Source organism: Sorghum bicolor, chromosome 7 (assembly GCF_000003195.3).
Source record: "Sorghum bicolor cultivar BTx623 chromosome 7, Sorghum_bicolor_NCBIv3, whole genome shotgun sequence".
NCBI lineage: Eukaryota > Viridiplantae > Streptophyta > Magnoliopsida > Poales > Poaceae > Sorghum > Sorghum bicolor.
In genome coordinates this window covers 30,684,495-30,703,007 of record NC_012876.2, presented here as the reverse complement: position 1 = coordinate 30,703,007, position 18,513 = coordinate 30,684,495, and positions in this window count along the sequence as shown.

Here is an 18,513-nt window from a genome sequence, read left to right as displayed (position 1 = left end):
TCTACAAAAATTACAGAAACACCAGTATAGCACCAAAGCATCACCATAAAATTCTCAGAGCAATTTCACATACCAAATTAAAGTTATGTATTTAACATGTGCTCAAGTGTTTATTTCACAAATTCAGAAACATGACTTATATGGTGTCAAACAACAGATCTCAAATTATTTACATATGAGGAATACCATAAACAGGTTTACTACCAAAGTAGAGCACCAGCATAAGCACCAATTATTTTATAAGATTTAATTAAGAAAACAAGCCACATCTCAATCATAAATTACATATCAAAACTGCAGTATTCCAAAAATCATGAAATATTTACCAAAGCACTCTAATACCATACAGAGGCTACCATAAAATTTTCATGGCAAACTAAGCAGTATAACCAGAGATATGCATTTATCCATGAAAAACAAGATTAAATCCTTAATAAATATTTTCCCAGAAAACATGGTTCATTTTATATTTTTATTAAAAACTAGCCATCTCATGGAACAACACAAAATTGGTTTCACCATTTTTGGATCACCAGAACTAAAGATATGATTTTTGTAAAAACAGCTCAAACCCTATTTTAAACAAAGGAGAAAGAGAGACTGACAGGGGGGACCCGCGAGTCAACGGACCCCACATGCCAGTGACCCGAGAGCAGAGGCGTGACTTGACCGCCGGAGATCTCGTCGACGGCGAGGTCTCGGCGCTGGCCAAGGGCACCATCGTGCTCTCCACTGCATTCCGCATCGAGCGGTACCCAAAACCCTAACTCTACCGGACTCTAGGCACCTCGCCCTCGCGAATGGCGGCACGGCGGTGGTGCGCGGCCGACCGCCGGCGTCTCTGGCTGGAGACAGAGCGGAAGAGGATGTGGACGAGCATCAGCATGACCTAGCGGAGCTTTTGGAACAAGAATGAGAAAGAAAGGTGGACTACAGAGCCCTGACCACGGCGCCGGTGGCCATGGCGGAACTCCGGCGAGGCAAGCTCGCGGCGGAGAAGGCAATGCGGGCTCATCGAGGCTCGGCAGTCGCAGCCAACTTGACGACGGTGGAGTGGAGAGGCTTGCGGAGCACTGGACGGAGTTGCTTGACCGGAGGCAAGGAGACACGCGCGCGCGAGCTCGCCGAAGCAACGGCGGCGACGCGGAGACGACGACGCACGCGAGAAGGAGGGAACCGGGAGTGGAATGGAGCTGTCCACGCGACCGGGGGCGCCGTGGCGAGCTGTAGGACGCGTCGAGGACTGACGTGCGGGACCAACGGCGACGTACGGACGCCATGGGTCCAGACACGCGGCAACACCGGCGAGCTCCCCCTGTCTGACGGCGGCTCCATTCAGTTCCCAAACCGACTGAAACTCGATTTTGCCTGACGATTAACTCCTAAACCACTCGATGATTTTGCTGGCTAAATGCTCCATGCTGGAGAGCTACATGAGTACTCCAACATTGCTTGCTAGATCATGGCTTGATTCGGCCTATAATACAAACTGGAAGATGAACAATACCCCCTCGAGCAAACTGCAGTGATTCCAGACTTAGAAAATTTTCTAAGTGTTGGAAACAGCCCCAAATCTGCCTTGTGGGTCACTTTTGAGCTATTTGTGTTCATTTTCATGAGATGGCCATAAAACAACTTTTGTTCCTTATAAAATTTGCTACAACTTTGCTGTAGAAAGTTTTGACATGTAAACATTTTATGAAACACTTTTTAAAAGCCTAAGCAAAAGAGGTTTCTAGGGCCTATTTACACAAGTATGACTTAAAGGCATATTTTGGAGAAGTGATCAACATGAACATTGTTCCCAAAGCCAAGTTAAGCATAGATAAACTAATTACCAAGGCATAGAGCACAAACACAAGCATGGTTCACTCAAACATAAGCATAGGAAGCCAATTTAAGCAATTTAAAACACAATCATGCATAGAATGACATGGCTCAAGATAGATGATGATCATGATATGCTTATGCTATGCACATGATTAATGCAACCATAACACTGGGGTGTTACAGCCCTCCCCCCTTACAAAAATCTCGTCCCGAGATTTGAAAACTTACTGATTTTCGAAGAATGTTTTGTAAACTTCTTTTAAATAATCCTCCGTCTCCCAAGTGGCATCTTCTTCCCCGTGGTTGCTCCACAACACCTTGTAGAGCTTGACCACACGATTTCGCGTCTCCCGTTCCTTGCGATCAAGAATCACCATAGGTTTCTCCTCATACACCAAGTCTGACTTCAACTTGATATCTTGAACTTCCACTCGTTCCTCCGGTACACGAAGGCACTTCTTCAATTGTGATACGTGGAAGACAGGGAAAATAGCTCGAAGCGCAACTGGGAGTTGAACTTTGTACGCCACGTTCCCTTTCTTATCGAGAATCCGATAAGGTCCCACATAGTGAGGTGCAAGCTTTCGCTTGACTCCGAACCTTTGTACACCCTTCATCGGAGACACCTTGATATACACATGGTCACCAACTGAAAACTCAATCGGCTTCCTTCTCTTGTCGGCATAACTTTTCTGACGAGCTTGAGCAGCTTCCAGATGTTGCTGGATGGTATGGACTTTCTGCTCTGCTTCGTTCACGAAATCGATGCCATAATACCTTCGTTCTCCGGCTTCTACCCAATTCAACGGGGTTCGACACTTTCGACCGTACAAGGCTTCAAATGGAGCCATCTTGATACTCTCCTGGTAACTATTGTTGTAGGAGAACTCAGCCAATGGCAACCACTTAACCCAAGAACCTTTTGAAGAGAGAGCACATGCCCTCAACATGTCTTCTAGGATTTGGTTAACACGTTCAGTTTGACCTGCTGTTTGGGGATGATAAGCAGAGCTACGGACTAAATGAGTACCAATCTGCTCATGCAGACACTCCCAAAAACGAGCAGTGAACTGGGGTCCACGATCGGATATGATAGTTTGAGGCACACCATGCTGACGAACAATGTGCTCGAAATACAATTCTGCATATTGATGCGGACGATAGTTAGTTCGAACTGGAATAAATCGAGCAACCTTGGTCAAACGGTCCACAATCACCCAGATGGAGTCGTAACCCTTAACAGAAGTTGGGAGTCCACTGATGAAATCCATGCTGACTTCTTCCCATTTCCAACTAGGAATTGACAAGGGTTGAAGCAAACCAGCTTTCATGTGAACAGCCTTCACACGACAACAATTGTCGCAACGTGCGACAAAAGCAGCAATCTCCTTTTTCATTTTTGTCCACCAAAACAAAGGTTTCAGATCCTGATACATCTTGCTACTACCAGGATGGATAGACAACTTGGATGAATGAGCTTCAGATAAGATCTGATTTCGCAGCTCGCGGTCTTTTGGGACCACTAGTCGATCTTTGAACCAAAGAATTCCGTTCTCATCGACCCGGAAATGCTTGGTTTCTTCTTCTTTCATTTTCCTCTTAATATGGTGGATGCCTACATCTGTTTGCTGCAATTCTATAACTCGATTGCGAAGAGTACTCTCTAGAGAAATCTGGTTGAGCACAAGTGGATGCATAAGATGTGACAACAACGGATCTTCCACTTGGATCGAGTGACAGTGCGCTTTCCATCTCAAGGCATCCGCTACCACGTTTGCCTTGCCCGGATGATAGTGCACTTGTAGATTGTAATCCTTAATCAACTCAAGCCACCTTCGCTGCCGCATGTTCAGTTCCGGTTGAGTGAAGATATATTTGAGGCTCTTATGATCGGTGTAGATGTTACACAGATTACCCAGCAAATAGTGCCTCCAGATTTTCAAAGCATGAACAACTGATGCCAATTCTAAATCATGAGTAGGGTAATTGACCTCATGCTTTCGAAGTTGGCGCGAGGCATACGCGATAACGCGACCTTCTTGCATCAACACGCGGCCTAGACCAATGCCTGACGCGTCACAAAAGACATCGAAGGGCTTCTCGATATCAGGCTGGGCTAGAACAGGAGCTGATGTCAGCAATGTCCTCAACTTGTGGAATGCCTCGTCACACTCAGGCGTCCACACAAACTTCTCATCCTTCTGAAGTAGACGAGTCATAGGCTTAGATATCTTTGAGAATTCGGGAATAAATCTACGATAATATCCAGCCAGACCAAGAAAACTCCGAACCTCGTGTACCGAAGTTGGAACTTTCCAATCTAGTACCTCTTGCACCTTAGCCGGATCCACCGATATGCCTTCTTCAGATAAGACATGGCCCAAGAAAGGTACTTTCTTCAGCCAAAACTCGCATTTGCTAAACTTGGCATAAAGCTGATGTTCACGCAAACGCGACAACACTATACGCAGATGCTCTGCATGCTCCTCTTCATTGCAGGAATATATCAAGATATCATCAATGAAGACCACCACAAACTTGTCCAATTCGGGCATGAACACCGAATTCATGAGATACATGAAGTGAGCAGGTGCATTTGTAAGACCGAAGGACATGACGAGATACTCATATAACCCATACCTCGTTGAGAAAGTTGTCTTAGGTACATCTTCAGGACGGATCTTGATCTGATGGTACCCAGATCGCAAATCAATCTTGGAGAATACCTTAGTTTTAGACAATTGATCAAACAAGATATCAATGCGAGGAAGAGGGTATTTGTTCTTGATGGTTACCGCATTTAAGGGACGATAGTCCACACACATGCGCAAAGATTGATCCTTCTTCTTCACAAAGATAGCCGGACAACCCCACGGAGACGAACTAGGACGAATAAGGCCCTTCTTCAACAACTCATTTAGTTGGGTCTTAAGCTCGGCTAATTCATTGGGTGGCATTCTATATGGTCTTCTAGAGATGGGAGCGGTACCTGGAATTAATTCAATTTTGAACTCCACATCCCGATACGGAGGAAGCCCGGGCAAATCGTCAGGAAATACATCCAGGAACTCACACACCACCGAAATGTCCTGGATAGCCTTAGATGTAACTGCATTCACCGGGCTACGGATTTGAATGTCACGAGGGAGTTGCACTAGAAATTCCTCCTTGGTATTTGGGTCTTTCAACATCACTACACGAGTGGTGGTGTCGATAAGAACTCCGTTACCACTCATCCACTTCATCCCCAGTATTACATCTATGCCCACACCGGGTAGAACAACCAAATCAGCAAGAAACTGACGGCCTCCTATTTCCAGAGTTGCCCCCAGAACCACTTGATTGGTGGAAATATCATTTCCCGCAGCACTAATACAATAACTGCCCTTATCAAGTGTAATTGCCTTGATGTTATACTTAGACACAAATTCAGAACTCACAAAGGAATGCGATGCTCCAGAATCAAAAAGCACAAGTGCGTCATGTTGATTGACCAGAAACTTACCTGCCGTGACTACCTCACCAGCAGGGATTGCCTCCACGGTTGTGTAGTGAACATGCCCCTGGCGGACGTTCCCTTGGTTGACCTTCTTTGGCGGCTAAGGACAGTTGCTCTGCCAATGCCCGGTCTGATTGCAGTTCCAGCACAGACGGTTGGCAGGTGGAGTCTTGGCATAGTTGGGACCCGTGTTGCCCCTAGGAAGAGCAATAGAGTACCCCTTGCGAAAACCCGTCTTTGCCTGATTCTAATTCATCGGTGGGCGGTACCGCTGGTTAGGCGTTGGAGCGCGGAACGGTGGCTTAGCTGCCACTGGAGCCTTGGACTGAGATGATCCTGTCCCGGCCTCAAAAGCCCTCTTGCGAGTCTTGGTCGCAGTGTACACAGTGTTATAGTTCTCTTGAGTGAGAGCATCACTGACAAACTCATTGAAAGTTGCACACTTAGTGCGGCCCATAGTCTTCAGCAACTTGGGGCCCAAACCCCGCTTGAAACTAGCAATCTTTTTCGCCTCAGTGTTCACAAACTCAGGAGCATACCTAGACAAATGATTGAAAGCATGCAAATACTCCTTCATAGTTTTGTTGCCCTGAGTCAACTGCATAAACTCAGTATGTTTCATCTCCATGACACCAGGAGGAATGAAATGCCCTTTAAAAGCCTCACGGAACAGATTCCAATCAATCACAGTGTCAGCTGGAAGAGCTTCCCGATACTGATTCCACCAGATGCCTGCCAGACCTTGCAATTGGTGAGCTGCATATTCTGCCTTCAAACCTTCAGTCAACCGAAGCAAGCGGAACTTTTGTTCCACCGTGTTCAACCATTCTTCAGCTTGAAGGGGTTCTTCAGCTTCTCTGAAAGGTGGGGGCTTTGTATCCATGAAATCCTTGAAGCTACTGTACTGGTTAGGAGCTGGCCCTTCATGTGCATTGCGACCACCCTGATTCACCATTCGATTGATGGTCTCAGTGAGCATCCTCTGATTGTCTACCATCATTTGCATTAACTCAGCAGGATTGGGTGGTGGAGGAGGAGGTGGTGGATTCATGTTTGGACGTTGTTCCGCACCTCGGGTGCCACAAGACATCTGTAAAGACACAGTCAGTGAGCATTGATGATGACAAGATTTGCCGTAGAAGAACTTATATTTATGCCTGAAAGTATTCGAGAGAATAGCTTTACAGAAAAGGCACAATAATTCAATTCCACAAAACAACATCACCAATCCACACATGACAAAGATATCCGCAAAATGCACCTCAACGGGAAACGTCGTCATATCATAACAAACATGTTAAGATTGCACATTGGGTCCATAAAGTTATTACACCATCAGAGTACATGCCATGAGTCAAGGTCAAAGTTTCGGATTACAACATGGTTACAAAAGCACCACGGCTGACTGGCATACTACAAAAGATCCTCACAAAACACTACTCACTACTCCCTACACTCCAGGCTCGTCGTCCGAGTCAGCGTCGAAGATTGCCTCTCCATCCTCGTCGCTAACCGGCTCAAGCTCCTCGTCCTCGACGTCCTCGTGCAAAGGTGGTGCAGCCGCCGCTGGTCCATCGACCTCCATACCATCATCATCGGCCACAATCACCTGAGGTCCCACCTTTGGATACACGGGTATAGGGCGAGGAATAGGGTGTAGCAAGTTGTTGAGACGGTGAATCTCCACAAGACCAGCCTCAATCTGATCCTGTAGATAGTTCTCCCGCTCAAGCGACTGAACTCAGTGCATCTCCCATGCTCTACGCCTGTTCTCCGACACGCGGAGTGCAGTGTCCCTCTCACGAGTGATCTGCACCAAGCGCTCCTGTATGGTCTCCCTCTCTCTAGCTAACTGACTCATCTGGTCCTGCTTATGATCTCTCTCTCTAATGGCCTTCACCCACTGCTGCCTACGATACTCAGCAATGCCTTCCCAGTCATTGCGGTCCTTCTGAGCTTGCTCCAGGAGTCTAGCTTGCTTGCGAAACTTGCGAGCACGCTTTTCAGCCTTCCGTTGCATCTCCTGAGCTCGGCGAACAGCTACCATCACCTGTGCATAGGTGTCCTCTCGCTGACTGATCAGCTTGAGCACCGCCATCATAGCACTCATAGCAGGACTAGAACTCTCAGCTCTCTCTCCCCTGCCCCGAACCAAAGCACAACCATCAGCCTGTATCCACTCCGCTGCTGCTGGGTCAGCACGGGGAATGGAGGCCGCTGGTCCTCCCGTCAGCTCATCACCACACCTCTGACAGATATCGAGCAGGATAGTCTGGGCTGCAACCTGAGCTGCCTCCCAAGGAGTCTGCCCATCTGAGCTACAAGTCCAGCCTGTCCATGCAGGCTTGTCCCCATGGGGAGGAACAACTCCCTGCACAGCAAACCACTGTATCCCTCCTGTGCTCTCCAACTCCCACCAGGAATACTGAGGTGGCTCAGTATACCCGACAGTCTGTAACACTCTCCAAAGCAGGGTAGGAGTGCCAAACTCGCGCAAGAAAGTGTCACTGGGACGGGGTGAAGCGGGTGCGTCCATCTGTGGAAAGGAATAGGAATACCATAGGTAAAAGAGGATTAGTTTAAGCAACATTTATTTAATTAAAAGGGACAAAATTGTAAGGGAAGGAGTAGACAGAATGCATGTATGAATGCAACATGATGCATGCACGAACCGTACGTCCTCACAAACTTAGAAAATTAATATTCTAACGGATATACGGTGGCATACATTCGTCTCTCGATATGATAACTATCGATTTACACATGCGCTGTTAGAGTACCTGCAGAAAACTTCATTTCAGCCCAACAGTTCCCAATATATCACTCAAGAAAGCAGTAAACTAAGTGCACATTGCTTGGACATGCCCAACATGTACAAACAATGACACCACAACTACCCGAGAAATTAAATACTCCCCAATTAAGTTTCTTTCGTGGTTCCATGGTTTCGACATGTAACCACTCCAGAAAACCACCGCGAACACTCCCATAGACCGCCGTCTGGACGATCATGCTCTCACAGCTTACACTTACCAGTGCGTAGGTGCGACGTTGCATAATTTAAATCTAGCGACATATGTGGCTAATTCACATATGAAGGCTACCTCCACCATTAGACCACAGGGTAGCATAGTGCGGTCATCACACATCCATACCTGAGTACTGCCGGAGATGCATAAATAAACCCCCCCCAAGTCAGTACTTAAATAGCCACCTATAGTCCTTATGTGGGCAAGGAGGATTCGACCACTGGCATAACTTAATTATTGATTTACACCATTTTATTTAAAAACTCTTTTATTTTTAATTACACAAACACTACATTTATAATGCTGAACTTGCTCCGATACCAGCTGTCACAGAACCGACCAAATTATAAGAGTTCAAGTGCAGAAACGATCGCCAATCAATCAAGTTTCCAAACTTGAGCCCATATAATCCCGGTAGTCAATTGAAATCACGAAGGACTTCAAACCAACTCGCAACAAACCAAGATTGTAATAGTTCAACATAAACACAGCGAATGTTACATAGTCATTCATTACCGTCGAAGCGGCACCACATCGGAGTTATTAAGTTATTACAACCCAAGTTCCAAGTAGCGGAAGCAAAATAGTTACACACACTTGTTCAAGTTCAGTTCACAAGTTTTCGGTTATTGCCAGAGTCTACACCATCCTTCCAAAAGCATCAGATACGAAGTTGTTAGAGAACCGTGCCCAACGGTTAGTCCTCATCCCCAGCGGGATGGAGACAGGTCTTGCAGAAACCGGCATAGAAGATGTCATCTGCAACAGGTGGGAATAAACCCTGAGTACGAGAATGTACTCAGCTAGACTTACCCGTCTAGTAAAACATAAAAGACGCCAAGGATCATGCAAGGCGAAATATCAAGTGGAGCTGGTTGACTCATCATTTGCCAAAAGCTTACATTACCACTAAATTATTATGAGTGCGTCATATTTATTCATCATTAGCCTACCACTAGATTAGCACCTGTACTACCACACATCACTTGATTATTGCAAGCAATAATAACCATATCAAGTTCATCATATGTTCTTCCTTGCTATCCTCATTATCATGAACCATGTTTATTAGTGAATGCTACGTTTGCCGCTGCTCTGTCAAGTTCTCACTAACCGGGAGAGACGGCGATTCGAATCGAATTCCTATCCAGCTGGAGGGTTATTCCTAGCACTCACCCGAGCATCCCCTGCCGGAGAGCCAACGGGTCACCTTTGGTACGACTCAGGAATCGCGGCTCCGATCAGCGCCGCACTCCCAGGGCTACCACTCTGCCAGGCATGCGTTCAACATAACAAGAGGACGTACAACGATCAGCGCCGCACACCGCACTTCCTCCGGTAGTGCGCACTTTATACTTGCCGGTCTTCCGGCCTGAGTCATACTACTCGGCTTCGCGGTCGGAACGAGTTATCCGGCCAACTAAGTGTCAGGCATGCATTCAACATAACAAGAGGACGTACAACGATCGGTCCTTAGCTGCCACAGACGGAGTTACTACAAACTTGCAAAACTCCGCCCGGCTTAAGTCAATTTAATCCGGTTCCATCCACGATAGCACATATAGACCATCGCGATCCGACATAACCCTATATCGCGCAGGTGACAGGATATCACCCGACTTCTACCGATTAAAGCATGGCTAAGCTGCTACTCGATCCTAACTCTACAACCAGGGTGTGGTGAGTTATCTGGACAAGGATAGAGTAGAATGCAGCAAAAGTTTCATCACAACTCCTATACGTAATGCATCAATAGATATAACATATTAAGTAAACTTTCGAAAATAAAGGGAGACTTAGAATGCTCCGGGGCTTGCCTTTCACGAACAAGGCTGGCTCGTGATTTGGGCACTCAACTTCTTCTCCTTCGGGCTCCTCGAGTCCGACTTGCTGGACCTCCACTTCCGGGTTGCCCTCCTGACCTTCGGGAATCCCTTGCAGATCGAAGGAGACTGCCGCGTCCGATGCACCTATTGCATGCTCGGTGAATAAGAAGGTGTGCATATATAAGAATTAATGCTTGATAACATAATGGATTCACTGGGCACTCATTTACAGAGTACACAGTTATAACAAGTTCACCCAAGCTAAGAAGTTAACCTAGTCCAAAACTTATCATGATACTAAATCAGCAAGCAACACAAAACAGGAGTAACCTGGTAAATAAATCATAACCAAAGATAGACAGATCCAACAAACATAAGTAAAGACATTCTGGAAAGCTTATGAAATTGTCTACAAATCATCTTTACACATCGCAGCAAGATTCATACATTAAACCAGTCATTTAAACAAAGTTCCAGGTTCTGTCCCAGCAAAACAGAGAGCACCTATTTCTGGAACCCAACTTGGAACAGCTATAACTTTTAAACTACTTGGCCAAATGGCCTCAAATTTAAACCACAGCTAGTTCAATAAGTTTACAACAACTTTGGTTTAGACAAGTTGCCCAGAAAACCAAATTATCAATAAGCAAAGTTAAATTGCTCCCTTGCTGTCCAGAACAGCCGTTAACCCTATAATTAATTATTTGATGGCATAACCAAAACATAAACCAGGCCAATCACATGGCTTAAGAGCACAAGCATATCACAAGCTTACCAGAACATCAGATGATAACCCTCACACATATACTTAACAAGGAATTTATTAATTAATTCTAGTTAAGAGCATAATCACAAGCTACTAGTCAAAGTGCTCAGAAAAAATCTACAAAAATTACAGAAACACCAGTATAGCACCAAAGCATCACCATAAAATTCTCAGAGCAATTTCACATACCAAATTAAAGTTATGTATTTAACATGTGCTCAAGTGTTTATTTCACAAATTCAGAAACATGACTTATATGGTGTCAAACAACAGATCTCAAATTATTTATATATGAGGAATACCATAAACAGGTTTACTACCAAAGTAGAGCACCAGCATAAGCACCAATTATTTTATAAGATTTAATTAAGAAAACAAGCCACATCTCAATCATAAATTACATATCAAAACTGCAGTATTCCAAAAATCATGAAATATTTACCAAAGCACTCTAATACCATACAGAGGCTACCATAAAATTTTCATGGCAAACTAAGCAGTATAACCAGAGATATGCATTTATCCATGAAAAACAAGATTAAATCCTTAATAAATATTTTCCCAGAAAACATGGTTCATTTTATATTTTTATTAAAAACTAGCCATCTCATGGAACAACACAAAATTGGTTTCACCATTTTTGGATCACCAGAACTAAAGATATGATTTTTGTAAAAACAGCTCAAACCCTATTTTAAACAAAGGAGAAAGAGAGACTGACAGGGGGGACCCGCGAGTCAACGGACCCCACATGCCAGTGACCCGAGAGCAGAGGCGTGACTTGACCGCCGGAGATCTCGTCGACGGCGAGGTCTCGGCGCTGGCCAAGGGCACCATCGTGCTCTCCACTGCATTCCGCATCGAGCGGTACCCAAAACCCTAACTCTACCGGACTCTAGGCACCTCGCCCTCGCGAATGGCGGCACGGCGGTGGTGCGCGGCCGACCACCGGCGTCTCTGGCCAGAGACAGAGCGGAAGAGGATGCGGACGAGCATCAGTATGACCTAGCGGAGCTTTTGGAACAAGAATGAGAAGGAAAGGTGGACTACAGAGCCCTGACCACGACGCCGGTGGCCATGGCGGAACTCCGGCGAGGCAAGCTCGCGGCGGAGAAGGCAATGCGGGCTCATCGAGGCTCGGCAGTCGCAGCCAACTTGACGACGGTGGAGTGGAGAGGCTTGCGGAGCACTGGACGTAGTTGCTTGACCGGAGGCAAGGAGACACGCGCGCGAGCTCGCCGAAGCAACGGCGGCGACGCGGAGACGACGACGCATGCGAGAAGGAGGGAACCGGGAGTGGAATGGAGCTGTCCACGCGACCGGGGGCGCCGTGGCGAGCTGTAGGACGCGTCGAGGACTGACGTGCGGGACCAACGGCGACGTACGGACGCCACGGGTCCAGACACGCGGCAACACCGGCGAGCTCCCCCTGTCTGACGGCGGCTCCATTCAGTTCCCAAACCGACTGAAACTCGATATTGCCTGACGATTAACTCCTAAACCACTCGATGATTTTGCTGGCTAAATGCTCCATGCTGGAGAGCTACATGAGTACTCCAACATTGCTTACTAGATCATGGCTTGATTCGGCCTAGAATACAAACTGGAAGATGAACAATACCCCCTCGAGCAAACTGCAGTGATTCCAGACTTAGAAAATTTTCTAAGTGTTGGAAACAGCCCCAAATCTGCCTTTTGGGTCACTTTTGAGCTATTTGTGTTCATTTTCATGAGATGGCCATAAAACAACTTTTGTTCCTTATAAAATTTGCTACAACTTTGCTGTAGAAAGTTTTGACATGTAAACATTTTATGAAACACTTTTTAAAAGCCTAAGCAAAAGAGGTTTCTAGGGCCTATTTACACAAGTATGACTTAAAGGCATATTTTGGAGAAGTGATCAACTTGAACATTGTTCCCAAAGCCAAGTTAAGCATAGATAAACTAATTACCAAGGCATAGAGCACAAACACAAGCATGGTTCACTCAAACATAAGCATAGGAAGCCAATTTAAGCAATTTAAAACAAAATCATGCATAGAATGACATGGCTCAAGATAGATGATGATCATGATATGCTTATGCTATGCACATGATTAATGCAACCATAACACTGGGGTGTTACAAAACCAACTTTGCAACATACCAAAATCGTAATAGTCCAACACCATACAGCGAATGTTACATAGTTCATTCATCGCCGACGAAGCGGCACCACATCTGAGTACTTAGTTATTACAACACAAGTTCGAAGTAGCGAAAGCAAAATAGTTTATACACATGCATTTCATTAGTTCTTGTTACTGCTAGAGTCTCATCTCGTCCACCAAAAGCATCAGGGTACGAAGTTGTTAGAGAACCGCGCCCAACGGTTTAGTCCTCATCCCCAGCTTGATGGAGGCAGGTCTTGCAGAAGCCATCATAAAAGACATCATCTGCAACAGGTGCGAATAAACCCTGAGTACGAGGATGTACTCAGCTAGACTTACCCATCTAACCAAAATCAAAGACACCAAGGATCATGCAAGGCCAAGTATAAAGTGTAGCTGGCTTGACTCAAACATTTGCCAAAAGCTTAGATTGGATAGAAAACCGTTCGTAAAAGCATCATATTGATTATCATTAGCCTACCACTAGATTAGCACCTATACTAAGAACTTCACTTGATTATTAGCAAACAATAATAACCTTATCAAGTTTCATCATATGTTCCTTCTTGCTATCCTCAACATCATCATTAAGAACCATAATACTTAGTGAATGCTACGTTCGCCGCTGCTCTCTCAAGTTCTCACTATCCGGGAGAGACGGCGATTCGAATCGATTCTTATCCAGCTGGAGGGTTATTCCTAGCACTCACCCATGCATCCCCCATCGGAGAGCAAGCGGGTCACCTTTGGTACGACTCAGGAATCGCAACTTCGATCAGCGCCGCACTCCCAGGGCTGCCACTCTGCCAGGGACGTCAAGACTTTTAACTCACCTGCCTTTGGTCTTACGCCAATGGTGCCCCGCACACCACACTTCCTTCGGTAGTGCGCACTTTATACTTGCCGGTCTTCCGGCCTGAGTCATATTACTAGGCTTCGCGGTCAGAACGAGTTATCCGGCCAACTAAGTGTCAGGCATGCGTTCAACATGACAAGAGGATGTACAACGATTGGTCCTTAGCTGCCACAGACGGAGTTACTACCACCTTGCAGAACTCTGCCCGGCTTAAGTCATTTTAAACCAGGTTCTTTTCCACGATAGCACATATAGTCAATCGTGATCCAACAACAACCCTATTTCGCGTAGGTGACAGGATATCACACGACTTGTACCGATTAAAGCATGGCTAAGCTGCTACTCGATCCTAACTCTACAACCAGGTAGTGATAAGATATCTGGGCAAGGAAAGGTATAATGCAGCAAGGGTTTCATCACAACTCCTATACGTAATGCATCAATAGATATAACATATTCAAGTATACTTTCAAATTAAAGTGGTAGACTTAAGATGCTTCGGGGCTTGCCTTTCACGAACGAAGCGGGCTCGTGACTAGGGCACTCGACCTCCTCTTCGGACTCCTCTTGTCTTGCTGGCTGGGCCTCCGCCTCATGGGTCTCCTCCGGGCCTTCGGGATTCACCCCTCTCGAGCTCAAACGATTCTGCCACTTCCAATGCACCTATTGTATGTACGATAAGTAAGGAATATGTGCACACTAGATGAGGATGAATGCTTGGAAACATGATTATAAACTTCACTGGACACTTATTTACGGAGTAAGCTTCTATTATAAGCTCACAAAAGAGTATCACCTCAACTAACAAGAACACACCAGCTTAAACCAAACAGCAACAACTAAATAACAGAGCAGCTCAAAGAACAATTCATAACAAATGCTATACAGATCCAACAAACATGAATGAGGACATTCTGGAAAGCTTATGAAATTGTTCTCATTTCATCTTTAGACCTCACAGCAAGATTCATAAGTTAAACAGGTCAATTGAACAAAGTTCCAGGTTCTGTTCCAGAAAAACAGAGAACACCTAGTTCTGGAACTCAACTTGGAAGAGCCATAACTTTTAAACTAATGGACCAAATGATCCCAAATTTAAACTGCAGCTAGCATCCATAGTTTACAACATCTTTGCTATAGACAAGTCCTTCAGAAAGTGAGGTTATCATTAGACAACAAACAGATTACTCCCTTGCTGTCCAGAACAGCTTTATCACCTTTAATTAATTATTTGATGACATAGCAAAAACAAATTTAGTACCAACCAAGTGGCTCATAAGCACAAGCATAACATAATATTACCAGAAAACCATATGTTGACTAATAAACACTTAACAACAAAGCATTTATTAATTTAATTCCATAAAAGGACATAATTACAAGATACCAGCAAGAGTGCTTAGAAAAATCTACAAAAATTGCAGAAGCACAAACATGGCACCTGGACATTACCATAAAATTTTCAGAGCAATTGCATATGTCAAACTTAAGATAATTAATTAACATGTAACAAGGTGCTTATTTCATAAATTAATAAACATGGCTTAGATAGTGTCAAACAACAGATTTAATATTATTTACATGTTACTACTACTATGAACAAGCTTGACACCAAAGGAGAACACCAGCATAAGCATATAACATTTAATATGACTTAAACATGAAATGAGGCCATAGTATTAATATAAATTACATATCAGAGATACAGCACTCAAAAAATCATGAAATGCTCATCAGAGCATTCTAATACTAAATAGAGCATAGCATAAAAATTTCACAGCATTTGGAGTAGTAGATCAAGAGATATGCATTTACACATAATTAACAAGATTAATTCATAACAATTATTTTTCACAGAAAACATGGTGCATATTATATTTTTATTAAAAACTAGCCATCCCATGGATCATGACAAAATTTATTTCACAACTTTTGGAGCTCAGAAACTAGAGATATGATTTTTGCAAGATTGCCAGAAATCTGGAATTTAAATAAAAGAGAAGAGGAAGCCGTTGAGTCACTGACAGCAGGACCCGCGTGTCAGGTTCTTCTTCCTCTCGACCGAGACGACGTTCACCGGCGATTTCTCCATGACGGCAAGGTCTCCGGCCAAACCGAGGACACCAACATGAACCCAAGCCACTTGCGAACCGATTGACCCCCTTTTCCCCACGGTGGAGCCACCGGAAGGGGCTTGCCGTCGACCATAGCGGCTCAGCTGTGGTGCTCAGCGATACGCCGGAGCTCTCAGGCTAGTAGAGTGTCCCCTAGGGTTTCCTTCAGCACCAGTGAACTATGGCGAAGCTTTCTAGGTAAGTGACTTGGCTTGAAACGGTGTGGAGAGGGCTGGCCACGAGAGGACCGAGCTCCGGCAAAAACACGGCGGCGCTGCGCGTCGTGTCCGGCAACGGTGAGCGTAGTAGAGTGTCCCCCAAGTGGCGCAGACGATAGCTAAGGTCCTAAGCTACCCCAGAACCCAACCAAAGAGGACGAGAGACTCCGAGGAGCTCAGCATTGGGCTTGCCGGAGAAAACTGTTCCAGCGACCCGATTTGGGGAAGAGTGGAAATGTTGGCTCACCGTAGGGTTTCACAGCGAGCTTGAGGGTGGAAGTTGGAGACCAGAGCACGGCGGAGCTGTGGGTGAGCTTTGGTGGTCAGCGATGCAGTGTGAAGCGCGTTCGAGCTCGCCGGAGTGAGCTCGCAACGGCGCCTCCACTGCGACCGAGTTTTCTACGCGAGAGAGGCGAGAGGGAGAGAGTGGACGCGTCCAGGCGCTCGAGGGTGATGCCGTGGAGGTCATGCACGCCTTCAGCGCTGACAAGCGGGGCCAGAGACGGCGTACGGATGCCAAATGTCGTCGAAACGCTGCTGTCGGTCGGCCACGTCAACGGGGACGATGTCCATTCAGAGTTCGCATTGCTGTCTGTCAGAGCTACTTTGGCGCTGATTTACTTCCAAACCATGGCGAATTAGGAGATGGTGTAGTTGACATTCTTGTAGTACTAATCGAGTTCTACAAGTTTGTGAACTGTATCAAAGACCAATTCGGCCTGGATGAAAAGATATGAAGCTCCAAATATCGATCGGGCAAACTGGTGGCGCCAGGACTTAGCAAAATTTTGCTAAGTCTCAAAACAGCCCCCAAATCTGCCTTGTACGCACATTTTGAGCAATTTGTGATCATTTTCATGAGATGGCCATGAAACAACTTTTATTCCTTATAAAATTTTCTACAACTTTGCTTTAGGAAGTTTTGACATGCAAACATTTTATGAACCATTTTCTTAAAAGCCTAATCAAAAGAGGTTTTTAGGGCCTATGAGTGAAAGTATGACTTAGATACTTAATTTGGAGATGTGACCAACATCAACATTGTTCCAAATGTTGAGTTAAGCATAGATGAACTATTTACCAAGGCCTATAACACAAACAAGAGCATGGTACAAACAAGTATAAGCATAGAAGGCATAATTAAGCAAGTTAAACCACACTTATGCATAAAATGACATGACCCAAGGTGAATGATGATCATGGTATGCTTATGAAGATGATGATGCTCATGTTATGCATGTGAAATAATGCAACCATAACATTGGGGTGTTACAGCCCTCCCCCCTTTACAAAAATCTCATCCCGAGATTTGAAAGCTTACTGATTTTCGAGGAAGGTTTTATAAACTTCTTTTAAATAGTCCTCGGTTTCCCAAGTGGCATCTTCCTCCCCGTGGTTACTCCACAACACTTTGTAGAACTTAACCACACGATTACGAGTCACCCGCTCCTTGCGGTCAACAACCGCTACAGGCTTCTCTTCATACACCAAGTCGGATTTCAACTTGATATCCCGAACCTCCACTCTTTCTTCCGAACACGAAGGAATTTCTTCAACTGCGATACGTGAAAGACAGGAAAAATAGCCCGTAGTTCAACTGGTAGTTGAACCTTGTAAGCCACATTCCCTTTCCTCTCAAGAATCCGATAAGGTCCTACATAACGGGGTGCAAGCTTTCGCTTGACTCCGAACCTTTGTACACCCTTCATCGGAGATACCTTGAGATACACGTGATCCCCAACCGCAAACTCAATCGGTTTTCTTCTCTTGTCAGCATAACTTTTTTGACGAGCTTGAGAAGCTTCCAGGTGTTGCTGGATTGTATGAACTTGCTGCTCTGCTTCGTTCATGAAGTCGATGCCGTAATACCTTCGCTCCCCGGGTTCCACCCAATTCAATGGGGTTCGACACTTTCGACCATATAGGGCTTCAAATGGAGCCATCTTGATGCTCTCTTGGTAACTGTTGTTACAAGAGAACTCAGCTAACGGTAACCATTTTACCCAATAACCTTTTGAAGATAGAGCACATGCCCCCAACATGTCTTCTAGGATTTGGTTAACACGTTCAGTTTGGCCGGCTGTTTGGGGATGATATGCAGAACTACGAACCAAGTGAGTACCAATCTACTCATGAAGACACTCCCAAAAATGGGCAGTGAACTGTGGTCCACGATCTGATATGATAGTTCGAGGCACACCATACTGACGGACAATGTGCTCGAA